Raw genomic sequence first — 13,739 nt, 5'->3', positions numbered from 1 at the left:
AGTCTACATTTACTTTATTTCCTCTGTTATCAAAGTGTGGACTTGAATTTCTTTCCAAATATATACTTTAAATAAGAGTGTGCTTTGAGAGTTCAATGAGAGGGGTGCCTGGTGGCTCAGGCAGTTGAGAGTCTGCCTTTGGCTCAGGTCATGATCCCCGGTCCTGGGATCCAGTCCCTCATTCGGCTCCCTGCTCAGCGAGGACCCTGCTTCTTCCTCTGCCTGCTGCTCCCCCTGCTTCTGTTCTCTCTCTCTCCCTGTCAAGTACATTAAAAAAAAAAAATCTTAAAAAAAGAAAATCTTGGGGCAGCTGGGTGGCTCAGTCGTCAATCATCTGCCTTCAGCTCCTGTCATGATCCCTGCTTCTCCCTCTCCCACTCCCCCTGCTTGTGTTCCCTCTCCCACTGTCTCTCTCTGTCAAATAAATAAAATATTTTTTAAAATCTTAAAAAGAGAAATTACCCTAGAAACTTAATTTTATTGTTACTTGTATTTAATGCTGTCATGTAATCCAGCTTTAATTTTTATATGATTATGAAATTTTTTGAAATAATTTTTATGAAATTTTTATGAAATAACTTTTATATGATTATGTACACACACACAAAATAGATTAGTGCAAAGAACCCCCATATACTCATAACTCAGATTCAACAATTAATCAAATCTTGCCATAGATTTACCTAGTTTTGTCCTTTGCTAGAGTATTTTTTTTTAATATTTTATTTATTTATTTGACAGGCAGAGATCACAAGTAGGCAGAGAGGCAGGCAGGGAGAGGGGAGGAAGCAGGCTCCCCGAGGGGCAGAGAGCCCCATGCGGGGCTCGATCCCAGGACCCTGGGATCATGACCTGAGCTGAAGGCAGAGGCTTTAACCCACTGAGCCACCCAGGCGCCCCTTCTAGAGTATTTTAAAACGAATTCCAGACATTATAATGTTCTGTCATTTCTAAAATATATAGACATTGTCTCACATAAGCATAATGTTATTATCACCCCTTAAAATGTAGCAATTTGGGGCACCTGAGTGGCTCAGTCATTAGGCATCTGCCTTCACCTCGGGTCATGTCCCAGGGTCCTGGGATGCAGCCCCGCGTCGGGCTCCCTGCTCAGCGGGAAGCTTGCTTCTCCCTCTTCCACTGCCCCTGCTTGTGTTCCCTCTCTCGCTGTGTCTCTCTCTGTCAAAAATAAATAAATAAAATCTTTTTTAAAAAAGTAACAATTCTTCAACATGATCTAATACTGTGTATTCAATAACTGTTGCCAAAAAATGTCTTTTTACCATTGATGTGCTTGGGTTAGTCTTCAGACAAGCCCACACAGTGCATTTTAAGGGCATGTACCGGCTCTTAAATCTCTTTTGTTCCGGAACAGTCTCTTCACTCCTCATCGTCCCCCGTGTCTGCTTTTCCTGAGTTGTAAAAAAACAATAACCATAAACATTTCTATAATAAATACAGGTTTTAGAACACTTGTGGGCTCCAGGAATGGGCTCCATCCCATGACTTGTAAACTTAATTCTCAATTTTTGCATCCTTCACTGTCACAATATGTAAGAAACAAGGTACTGCTTGTAGTGGAAAATGTATCAACAGAAAAGAGGGGCCCAGAATAGGTTGGGAGGAACATCCGGAAAACAGAGATCGAAGGGAAAGATGAAATTTGGCAATTTATGCACTCCAGGGTGAGAGGCGTTGAACCCAGCAGACTGGATGCCCCAGTGGACAGCAGTCCTCACCAGCAAGCTGCTCGTGGTTGTCCTAAAGAGCCTTACAGGGACCCCACAATCCCACACCTTCATTCTCCTTCTCCCTTGGTGACCACTGATGACCCTTCCAGGCCCCAGGGTAAGGGCATAGAGGTGTCTGGTGAGCAGCAAGTGAGTGCTGTCCCTGTTTAGATCTGTTTAGGTTTACAGTAGTTTGAGGTGTGTTTTTTTTTTCTCTTAAGATTTTATTTATTTATTTGACAGACAGAGAGCACTAGCCAGGGGAGCGGAGCAGCAGGCAGAGGAGAAGGAGAAGCAGACTCCCCATGGAGCAAGGAGCCCGATGCGGGACTCGATCCCAGGACCCCAGGATCCCAGGACCCCAGGATCATGACCTGAGCTGAAGGCAGATGCTTAACCCACTGAGCCACCCAGGCACCCCAGAAGTTTAATTTTCTCCTGGGAGTTAACACATTGATACTTGAAACTTTGAGGCAGTCCCTGATGGGCTCGGTTACTGTGTGTCCACCTCCGAAAACAAGATGGTCTGGCTCTTCTGACAAAGTGGCATTTGGCCACCCAATCTTCCATTGCTGTGACCAGGATGGGTCTTTGGAAGACCACCTGCCATCCTCATCACTCGATATCTTACCCGGTGGACAGGCCTTCTGTGACCTCATCTTTTCCCATCCTGCCGCCCCAGTAACCCTCCAACGATTCCTTCCCTGTCCCCACTACTCTTCCACCAGCCCAGACCACTTTCCTCCTGGGACTATTCCAACCACCTCCTGGCTTGTCTTATACATTCCAGTCTTGCTCTGCTTCCAAATCATTTCCACAGTGATTTTTTTTTTAATGCAAATATCATTTGGTTTCTTCCCCCCTTAAAAACCTTCCGTTATTCCCTTGGCCTGACATCCGATGGTCTTTCTGATCTGATGCCAACTCCATCCCCCTCATTCCCCATTCCATGCAAGACACCATGTCCCCTCCCCATACAACCCTGGCACCGGCTACTCCCCTCTCCCGTGCCCATCCCCCGGCCAGAGTAACTCCTTCCTACACATCTTTCTAGACTCACATTAAATACCCCCTCCTCCAGGAAGCCCAATCCCCATCCAGAGCAGGCAATACCACAGAGCCCCATACTCCCCACATTGGGTTACTAGACTGTTAGTCCTCTGAAGCTGAATATGTCTTGCCTTATCCAGCAGTGCCTGACGTGCCAGGAATTACTGTCGGATGACTGAAAAAGTGACACTTTAAGATTGCATGCCTTCTTGGCTCCAGGCTGAAGCCCCTCGGCTCCTTTCACTTCTCCTCTTTTGATGAGATGTCCAATCCCTCTTCACAGTGGCCCTTCTTGCAGGAACAGAGCACTCTGCAGGTTGCTGCCTAAGCGTCCCCTGGCTTGTCCAAGTTCTATGCCCCATTAATGAAGCCATAACTGGGGAGGGAAAGTACATTCTCACTGCCTTGCTGGCTTCTGCTGTGCTGCTCCTGGGAATCCCCAAGCTCTCACCTCACACTCTAGCCCTGGGTCCGCTTTCACCTTCTGGCCCACACACAGATGGGTTTTGGACCCATCGTCAGGTTCATACAAGTATCACTTACGTGTGATGTCACCTTCTTTGATTCGGCCCATCTGGGTCACTTAGCGTTCTCTAGTTGCAAGGAAAAGAAATACATTCTGGCTGTCTTTTTCAAATGGATTTGTTTGAAGTCCCTGGAAGGGTAAACTCTCAGAATGCAAAGAATGCTGAATGGCCAGGTCACAGTTGGGACAAGAAGCAGGACAGTTCTGGGAATCTGGGCAGCAGGAACCATCAGACACACTTACAGGACATCGCTGTACCCCATTTCTATCATTCTCAAGATTCTGGTTCACAGGAAACAGGCTGACTGGCCTGGCTGGGTCATGTGCTCACCCTTGGGCAAGGAGGGAGGCTCTTTGACTTTTCCATGGCCGCACCCAGTAGGGCAGGCAAAGCAAGATACTGTTATCAGAAGGCGAGTTGGTCGCTAGTCAGGGGGAAACACTGATCTCCATGCTGCTGGCCTTTTGCTCTAACTTGGACAAATTCTAGAGATTGAGGAAGCCAGGATGGGGAAGATTCAGTGCAATGTTCAAAGGGTAACCTTGGGTCAGGCTCCAGCAGGGTCCACCCAAGGCTCTCTTCTGAGTAGCTCAACACTGTGGCAGGGGGTCCTAAGGGTGGCTGAGCAGCCAGTGTGGTGCTAGGGCACCAGTCTGGTTCAGAGCCAAAGCCTGTCCCTTGGTGGGGGATACCACCACCAAGGGACAGGTGGTATCCCCCACCAAGGGACAGGCTAGGACTTACAGAGTGTGCATGGGCTCTGCGCTCACCACCCAACAGTTACCACCAGGAACCAGCAGCAAGACAATCCAATCTCCACGGCTTAGGAGGTTTTCCTGTTTTCTGGTGACTGAGAGCCTTAGCCTCTTTCCATTCCTCGAGTCCTGCTTCTAATGGATTCTCTTCAGACTGGGTCCCGGCTGCTCTTGCTTGCTTCCTGGTGGCCATGCCTGGTATGACAATGCTCTCCAGTCTCCAGGAGGAAATCCCCAACCGGCAGGGACCTAGCTCTACATCCTGATAGTGAGTCTAGCAGATTAAGCAAGTGTATTTTCCACAGAAAGAACCATCAAGACAGAAGGGGTTTTTTCCCTGATGGGTTGACTTGTGTAATGACAGTCCTATAAAGGTATGAATGAACAATTATATGGACCAAGCCAAGGTTTAATCCCTACACTGAAACAAGAAGAAGTGCATGACACCAGGACTCTCCTGGAAGAATGTTCCACCCGTCAGAGACTAGCCCTCTTGGCTCTGTGGGGCTTTACACTGGGGAGAATGGTCTACACTGATGAAAGGTTAGCCTGTCAACACGTCTCATGTGCTTCTCCAGAAACTTCCTTCTCAGCACACACACATCCATCCCCAGCTTCCTTGATCACAACTCCTCTTTGATCACAACTCCTCTCAACCCCTCCAGACCTGACTGCCAGTATTTCTCCTCCAGATCCTGTCAGCCTTTGGTCCATCACCTGCAATTTTCAGCACCCCCGTATTAGGCACGACCAGAAGATAGGCTATTTGTCATTGTCAGAGAGAAGAAAAAGAAGGAGGAGGAGGAAAAAGGGAGGAGGAGAAGGAGAAACAGATATTTCACAAAAGACAATGTTCAGATGTTGGATAAACATGAAAAATTGCCCATCTTCACTTGTCACCAGGGAAGCACAGACTGAAGCCACAACATAGTATCACTACAGACCTGATGAGCTCAAAGGAAAAGGAAATAATATCAAGCCTTGACTAGGGTAGCCAACCATGTGGAAACAACTCAAATATGTGTCAGGAGAGCAGAGAAGTTGTGGGTATTCACAGAAGCAAATATTAAAGAGCAAGCACTACAGATCCACGTGACAACAGAGTGAAAAAAATCAGATACAAATGAGTACGTACTGTGTGAGTCCACCTATGTGGCCTTCAAAGAGCCAGTAAGACAAATCTATTTTGTTAACTGTCCGCACAGTGGTTCCTCTTGGCAGGGTGGTGGCAGGAGGTGGTAACTGGGAAGTGGTACTGGATGGCGGGAGGTGGTAGCTGCGAGGAGCTGCTAACGTCCCTTCATGTGAGTGGTGGTTACATGGGTTCGATCTGTGGCAAGTCACCCCACTGCACACTTACAGTTTGTGCACTTTTCTGTATGGATATTTTATCTCAAGAGAAAAAAGTGTTAATCCCCTTTCCTCTATTACTTTGATGTCTCTCCATTTTTGCCTCCCAAACCTCTCCTCCCCCATTCTCCTTGACACCAGTCACCCACTTGGGGTCTTTTCTTTCCTCCCTCTCTCTTTCCACCACTCTAATCTTATTATCCTTTCCCCTCTCCCAGATAAAATCACATCATTCCTACAAAACTCCCCACACCACCTCCTTGCTTCACTCATTGATTTCTCTAGTTTTCACACTGAGGCCAGGGGCTGGAGGGAAGAGAGATACTGACAAGGTAGTCCTCCAGGGACAGGGGAGAAGGGAAGAAGCTGCAAATAATTTTGACATTTTGATAATTTGCGTCCTTTTAACAAGTCAGGAGTCGGGGCATCTGGGTGGCTCAGGCAGTTAAGCTTCTGCCTTTGGCTCAGGTCCAAAGGCGGGATCAAGCCCAGCATAGGGCTCTCTGCTCAGTGGAAGACTCCTTCTCCCTCTCCCACTCTCCCAGCTTGTGTTTCACCTTGCTCTGTCTCTCTCTGCCAAATAAATAAAAAGTCTTAAAAAAAAAAAAGTAAGGAGTCATGTTCTGATGTTTAACACCCTTATTGAGACCTTTCTACCAGTTGCCTTTTGTTTGTTTTATTTTAGGCAAAAGGAGAAGTTATTGATTCATCACAGAGTAAAATGTGGGGGTAGCATGCTTCAGGCATGACTTGATCCAGAGGCTCACAGACATCTTCCAGACCAAGTATCTTTCCATCTTACTTTTGTTTTCCTTGGTGCTGATTTCACTGATGAAGGCTTTGCACACCTGCTAGCGGCAGCCCTCAGCTTAGATCCCGAGGGGTGCTTCTCAGTCCACCCCTGGAAGAAATAGAACTCCTCTTCCAACAAAAGTTGCTTCCGGCAAAAGTCATCATTAGTCATGGGTTATGGACCTGTGAATTCACCTCCTCATTTAAATGCATTTATAACCCCCAAAATCAATACCAGGCACTTTCACCGTGCTTTCAAGGTCATTTGTACACATGTGTGGAGATGAAAATTTTGAGTCACCCATGGGGACTGCATAGTGTGGGCGGGATAGTGGATTAGATATGTTTTCTGTAACCAGTACAACCCAAATAAAGCTTGGCAACCTTTGTTTCTCTTTTGCTTCCAAAACAGAAGAAAAGAAAAAAGATTTTTGAGTCACCGAGCACACTGGTTCCCAGCTGAGATCCAATGAGCCAACACTCTCTTGTCTTGCTTTTGCTCATCCTGTAAATAGCTGCCCCTTTTACAGTCTATTTAGTGCTGTGTTTTGGGCATTGCTGTGCTTTTTCTTGCTGATTTCACTATTTTAAATGGACCCAAAGATAACACTGATGTACCGTCTAGTGTTCTGAACCACAAGCAGCCTGCCTCTAATGTACCTTAGGGAGAAAATGCATGTGTTAGAGAAGTCTCCCTCATGCATGAGTAATAGTGCCATTGGCTGTGAGTTCAACCTTAGTGAATCGATGATATATTAAATAGGATGTCTAAACAGAAACATATAAATCAAGATTATGTATTGATTGGTTGAGGAAAATGTGAGCAGAGGCTTATAGGAACCTAATCTTTTATTTCCCCTAAGAGCAAGGGTTCCTTATTTGCTAATTTGCTGTTTCCGCTAACTTGATAGAACATAATGATCCCAGATAAAGAGAACTGAATGTACTAGCATTAAGTGTCTTTAACCAGGCTGGAGGGGTGTGCTGTGAGTACATCACCTGAGCAGGAGGAGGGAATGTTCTGATTGGCTAGGCCTGCATCATCCCTGGATCTGTCCAGTGGAGACTGCTTCACCCCAATTGCAGAGGCTGAATGGGTGAGGGTGGACAGGTTCCCAAAAAGGAATCAAAAGGAGAGGAGTGGAAGCAAGGCAAACAAAATGACAAATGCCCACTACTCCCAGCCTCTGTTTTGAATTCTGTCTTACCTTACAGACCGCAATTTACATTAAATGATTGGGTCAAAAGTAGGAGTGAGGTAGGTATGAATCTATTGGCAGCAATAGATACTGATTAGCTAACTTAAGCAGAAAGGCTCTGGAAGGTCATTGAGGACTTCAGAGAACTGAATTCAGGAGGAATTTAGGAGACTGGAAAACCAGGCTTGGAAAATGATGGAACTGCAGCCATGGCTTGCCCCAAGAACTGTCGGGTTGGGACCCAGCTGGTCACTGCTGTGGACAGGACACTGATAGACATGGACCTTGCTGTGAAATACCACGAGTGGACATTGATCCCATGCACGGAAATACACTCTGCTTCTCTTATCACCAGACATAAAACTACATAAGTGGCAAAGACTGTAAACTTGGTTTACTCAGTACCATTCCAACCTGTTTCTCTCTTGCCTTCCTATATTACAGAGGCCGGAAGAGTTTGCACTTTCTAGACTCCCATGCAACTGCAGTGATCTAACCTCCCTCCAGCACAGGAGAGCAATGAGCTAGGGGTCCGAGGCTGGGAGTCTGGAAATTCTCCAAAGCACAGTGGTGCACCTATCTTTTACTTTTGGGGAGTAGCTAAAGATGAGGCTCCAGGGTTCAAACTTCCCATCAGCATGTGAAGCAGGTACCATATTTTTAAAAGTCTGTTAGCCCTATATTCTCATATACCTCTACCCTCTTCTACTTACGTCAAATAAATCAATACATATACAAATTCAATACAAAATTCAGAGGACTGGCTGAACATTTATCTATGCTGATTAGAGGCTAAGAAACCCATGGGGCGCCTGGGTGGCTCAGTGGGTTAAGCCTCTGCCTTTGGTTCAGGTCATGATCTCAGGGTCCTGGGATCCAGCCTCGCATCGCATGGGGCTCTCTGCTCAGCAGGGAGCCTGCTTCCCACCCCCACCCCGTCTCTGCCTGCCTCTCTGCCTACTTGGGATCTCTCTCTGTCAAATAAACAAATAAAATCTTTAAAAAAGAAAGAAAGAAAGAAACCCAGAGAATAGAATAAAATTTGAAGTCTACTATAGGTCTAATCTGGAAGCTGGGAGCAGAGTCTAAAGAGAATGAAAAGAGACCATTTTTGAAGAGACATGGGCTGAGGAGTTCCCGGAATTCAGAAGGACACAAACCCTCAAAATCATAATAAGTTCAATTTAGGATAAATGATCCCCAAAGCAGGTATGGGATGGAAGAAGGAGCTGAATGCCAATAACGGGCAAGAAAACGTGTCAAATCAAAGCAAGCATTAACTGTATGTACAAAGCAATCTTATGATGACAATGTTTAATTTGGGAGGAAGGTTGTAAAAAAAAACCACACACAAATCAAATAACGAACGACAGTTACATGTATGAGAGGAGGGAATGATTGGTGTTAAGGAGAATGGTAGAGATACTGAACAATTCTCGATTTTATTTTTTTAAAAGATTTTATTTATTTATTTGACAGGCAGAGTTCACAAGTAGGCAGAGAGGCAGGCAGAGAGAGGGGAGGAAGCAGGCTCCCTGCTGAGCAGAGAGCCTAATATGGGGCTCGATCCCAGGACCCTGAGATCATGACCTGAGCAGAAGGCAGAGAGAGGCTTAACCCACTGAGTCACCCAGGCACCCCTAGATTTTAAATAAAGCATGCCTGTTAAATGGTTCACAGTCTTAAAAAAAAAAGGGAAATAAGAGTTTATAACTTCCACATGAGAGAGGGGGAGAAGAGGTATTGATTTTGAGAAGTTACTTACTTCCCGGTTAAAATGCAGATCCAACATATACAACTAATCTCACCTACACCAAAGTCCCGTTGGCAGGACAGTCATTATATTTGAAAAGATAACTCGCTTTTCAAAAGTAAGGAAGGGGGTAGAATTCAAGAGGAGGGAATACCAACAGCAACATTCCCAAGACAGTCAGCACGTGAACCAGGTGACGACAGAAGAGAAGCAGTAGAATTCTGAGACGGCAATATGGGAAGCAACCATATTTTCACTGTAGAATCCTCCAAATCGTTCCTAATCAGAAACTGCAATTACATCTGGAATTGGAGAGGAGGTAGGAGGGAAATTTAAAATAAGGAGAATTGGGGAAAAGCTAAGCAGTCAACACAAACCCAGCAGATGAATGGGGGGATTATTCTTAGTCAAAGGACGAATGAACAGTCTTTGCATGGAGGATGTCTTCTGCTACAGCCGAGAACTGTACTGAAAGGTGGAATTATGTATTATAGCCAGGAATTACGCATACATGCTGAAAGCTGAGACCTCCATGCATTCCCCCTGACTGGGTTCCCAGAACGCTAGAAGTAAAACCTACAGCCTCTAGGCTGAAGATTAGAAGAATCTTTTCTGAGTAACCTGAACAGCAAAGAGTAAAGATCAAACGATAGAAACACTTTGGGATTTCCAAGCAAATGACCGATCCAGGTCACCGCAGCAAAACTTACAGTGGACTGAGATCATCCAAACTGCTCTTTGTTTCCCCACTCTTAGTCATAACCAAATGCATCTGAGATCACCAGCTTCCAAGAAAAGCCTCTAACATTGATGACAGAGACTAAAGCAAACAAACAAACAAACAAACAAAGACTCGGAGGAAATAGGAACTATTTCCAGGGAAAGAAAAGAAAATTCTAAAAAATCCCAATCATGAATATCATCAGAGATATGAGAAGATACTGTGTCCATGAAGCAGGAACAGGATGTTATGTACAAAAAAAAAAAAAAAAAGGCATTAAGGAAACAAAAAACATGAGAGTAGAAATGAAAGCTCAAGAGGAAGTTGAAGAAAGCCCCAAGACCCTAAAGGAAAACAAGAAAACAGAAAATATGAAAGAAAAGATCATAAACTTAGAGAGACTGCCCAGAAACCCCCAAAATCAAATAACCTCAAAACAGAAAATAGAGGAATTTTTTTAAAGATTTTTAAAATTTTTTAAATTTATTTGGCAGACAGAGATCACAAGTAGGCAGAGAGGCAGGCAGAGAGAGAAGGAGAAGCAGGCTCCCCGCTGAGCAGAGAGCTGATGCGGGGCTCGATCCCAGGAGCCTGGGATCATGACCAGAGCCAAAGGCAGAGGCTTAACCCACTGAGCCACCCAGGCGCCCCAGAAAATAGAGGAGTTTAAAACATCAGTAAATTATTTAAGAAAATGTCTCAGAATCGGGGGATGTGCGCTTATATATTGACAAAGCCCACACAATACCTGCACAATTGTTAAAAAAAGACCCACTCCAAAGTACATTATTGTCACATTTTAGAGTCTTAGAGACAAAGAAATGACCTATAAGTTTCCAAAGAGGAAAAAAAACAAAACAAAACACAATTTTCTTAAGAAGGCCAGAAATCAGGGGGCACCTGGGTGGCTCAGTTGCTGAAGTCTGTGACTCTTGATCTTGAAGTCAGGTTGTGAGTTCAAGCTCCACTTTGGGTGTAGAGTTTCCCTAAAAAAAAAAAAAAAAGATCACAAGTAGGCAGAGAGGCAGGCAGAGAGAGAGAGGAGGAAGCAGGCTCCCCGCTGTGCAGAGAGCCCGATGCGGGGCTCAATCCCAGGACCCTGAGATCATGACCTGAGGGAAGGCAGAGGCTTAACCCACTGAGCCACCCAGGCGTCCCTGACTTTATTTTTTTTAAAAGATTTTATTTATTTATTTGAGAGAGAGAGCACAGAGGGAGAGGGGGGAGGAAGAAGCAGACTCCCTGCTGGGTGGATAACTGGTCACGGGGCTCGATCCCATGACCCAGAGATCATGACCTGAGCCAAAGGCAGACACGCTTAACCGACTGAGCCACCCAGGCACCCCCAGAACGACTTTAAACGTCTCAAAAGACTCACTCGAAGCAAGAAAACAATGGAGAAATGACTTCAAAATTCTAAAGGCAAATGATTTCCTACCTAGAATTCTATAACCAACCAAGCTGTTGTTCCAGTGTGAAGGAGCAATCGGGCATTTTCAGATATGCAAGTTCAAAAAGTTTACTTCAGGGCTCGCTTCAGCAGCGCATATACTAAAATTGGAACAAAAAGTTTATTTCATATATCCTTTCTCAACGAGCTATGGGAAGTTGTCCTCTACCAATAGGAGGACGTAAATTAAGAGACAAGAAACGGATACATGAAACAGGAGATTCGACACCGAAGAGGAAGGAAGGAAATCTCCAGAATGATGACATAGGGAGATTCCAGGATGACAGTTGTGCCCCAGATTATAAAGGGCAAGCCCTGGCCCCATGGGTGGGGTTATGATCACCCTCAATAGAAATGCCTCGTGAGTCACCCTATTGAGGGTGGTCATGAACACGCCCTCTGCTGGCCAACGTGCGCCACCAAAAGAAGGAAGTAAATCAAAGAGGAAAAGCCTATCACCCAGCTCAGGAGAGAGGCAAAGGAAACACCAAGAAAACCACAAAAGAAGTCCCAGGCAGATAGCTGTGCAGCAGGGCTGGAGAGCCACTAGCCTAGCCTGAAGGAGACTGGAATTTCTCCAGGATGGAGGAGAATGAAGATGTCCAAGAAATGATGTGAAAGTGACTAATCACCTACTGTGAATAGCCTTCGGGAAAACTGTAGTTAAGAAGAGGCTTTTAGGTGGCATGAGAGGGTGAACAATGTGTACAAAGACAACTATGCTAACAAGGCACGTATTAACTTTAATAGAAATAAAGGAAACATAATCATCATACACCACAACGCCCAACTGTGAGTATTTGCATAAGCATTCTAAGGTAAAAACTAAATATTGATTCAAAATTTTTTAAGATTTTATTTGTTCATTTGCCAGAGAGAGAGACAGAGAGAGAGAACAAGTAGGGGAAGCAGCAGGCAGAACGAGAGGAGAAGCAGTTTCCTCACTGGCAAAGGGAGCCTGATGAGGCGCTCGATCCCAGGACCCCGGGATCATGACCTGAGCCAAAGGCAGACGCTTAACTGACTGAGCCACCCAGGTGCCCCTGACTCAATTTTAAATTATAATATAAACAGGGGCGCCTGGGTGGCTCAGTCAGTTAAGCGTCTGCCTTCGGCTCAGGTCATGATCCCGGGGTCCTGGGATCGAGCCCCTCATTGGGCTCCCTGCTCAGCGGGGAGTCTGCTTCTCCCTCTCCCTCTCTCTCTCAAGTGAATAAATCTTTAAAAAATTATAATATAATCACATTTGATTTGAGAGAGCTAAATATTCTCAATATAGTTGTATTATACTGAAATGATTCTCTAATGGGAAGCTGATGGATAACTTTCAAAATTGATGAATAAAATATGATGTATGGGTCACCGGGTGGCTCAGTGAGTTAAGCATCTGCCTTTGGCTCAGGTCAGAATCCCGGGGTCCTGGGATCACGAGACCTACGGTGGACTCCCTGCTCAGTGGGGAGACTGCTTCTCCCTTTCCCTCTGCTGCTCCCCCTCTTTGTGCATGCTCTCTCTCTCTGTCAAATAAATAAAATCTTTAAAACAAAATAAACTAAAATATGGATGTATGCATTCTCTTTAGAAATAAGGATTATATAAATGCTCAAACAAATGGCTAAAAGATTTAAAAAGGTCTGATGCTAAGAAGGGATCTTAGGGGAGTGAGAAGGAGTGGGACCAGAAACTTCTATATTTTTTATCCTTTCAGAATATTTGGCTGTATGAATGTATTATATTGTATTTGGCTATTGAGATGTGGTATTTTGATAAAATAAAAATTAGCTTAGAAATGCCATTTAATCCTAAAGAGACCAGGAAAACATAAAAACAAAGCACAGAAAAATCAAGAAAAAAGTAATTTCGAAAATAAGAGGAATATCTCCAAGTAATTGATTAGAGCAAGCAGATACTAAATCAGAAAGCATACAGCTGCCGATTTGCATAATACTAACAACTGACTTAACCTGACTGACATTTATAAAAAACACAATCTACAACAGCTGTGAAATACACCTTCTCTTCAAATACACACAGGATGTCCACCAAGGTAGACCACAATCTGGGTCATGGTCTATTTGATTAGAATCAGCAAGTTTCAGAAGAATTCTGTTTTAAAGATTTTATTTTTTAAGTAATCTCTGCACCCGACGTGGGGCTCAAACTCATGACCCTGAGGTTAAGACTTGCACGCTCTTCCAAATGAGCCAGCCAGGCAGCCCTTTGGAAGACTTTTTAAAACAAGGGGGTGGGTAAAGTCAACATGATGACCCTCCCAGGGAAATATATAGCTTTAAGTGCCTATATTGGGAAACAAAAGGGTTTATCCTAAACTAGATCTTAAGCTAAGAAATTAGAAAAAGAACAATGTGGGGCCCCTGGGTGGCTCAGCCATTGGGCGTCTGCCTTGGGCTT

This window comes from Martes martes, assembly GCF_963455335.1.
Source record: "Martes martes genome assembly, chromosome: 16".
Classification (NCBI taxonomy): Eukaryota; Metazoa; Chordata; class Mammalia; order Carnivora; family Mustelidae; genus Martes; species Martes martes.
The sequence above is the reverse complement of the archived record's forward strand: the minus strand, read 5'-3'. Positions refer to the sequence as shown.